Source organism: Penaeus monodon, chromosome 21 (genome assembly GCF_015228065.2).
Source record: "Penaeus monodon isolate SGIC_2016 chromosome 21, NSTDA_Pmon_1, whole genome shotgun sequence".
In the NCBI taxonomy this organism is placed as follows: Eukaryota; Metazoa; Arthropoda; class Malacostraca; order Decapoda; family Penaeidae; genus Penaeus; species Penaeus monodon.
This window is the reverse complement of record NC_051406.1, coordinates 15,540,557-15,540,882: the sequence shown is the minus strand read 5'-3', so window position 1 is coordinate 15,540,882 and position 326 is coordinate 15,540,557. Positions and strand designations below refer to the sequence as shown.

General features: G+C 40.5%; 1 protein-coding gene and 1 long non-coding RNA gene across 2 annotated transcripts in view; one reads left to right on the top strand and one right to left on the bottom strand.

The window, feature by feature from the left end:
- LOC119586583 (methionine aminopeptidase 2-like) overlaps positions 1–326 on the top strand; it is a 50,757-nt gene that overhangs the window by 20,736 nt on the left and 29,695 nt on the right.
- LOC119586267 overlaps positions 198–326 on the bottom strand; it is a 3,147-nt gene continuing 3,018 nt past the window's right edge. Inside the window, exon 4 of the long non-coding RNA XR_005229941.1 lies at positions 198–229. This is a non-coding gene — a long non-coding RNA (uncharacterized LOC119586267). The remainder of the gene's footprint in view (positions 230–326) is intronic.

The following is a 326-nucleotide window of genomic DNA, read 5'->3' as shown; positions in this document are numbered from 1 at the left end:
AATTCAGGAGGACAATATCTGCAACAGCTTAGTGCCTGTATATGCAGCTGCCAACGTGGCACAGCCTTGGTCAAACTCTAATCCTCATAGCACCTTACCTGCTGCATTTGGTATGCAACTGGGCTCTGCTTAAGGTGTTCCATGACTCTGAACGTGACACTGGCCAGGGACGGCTACAATTAGAGTATCGCTGACTTATCTAAGATGCTACACGGTGCATATGGATTTCCTGAAAATTTAATTTCACAGGTTAAAATCAAATTTACATAGTTCATATACAAATCAGATTTGTTTATGTTGATAGTAATACACTATCATGACTAACA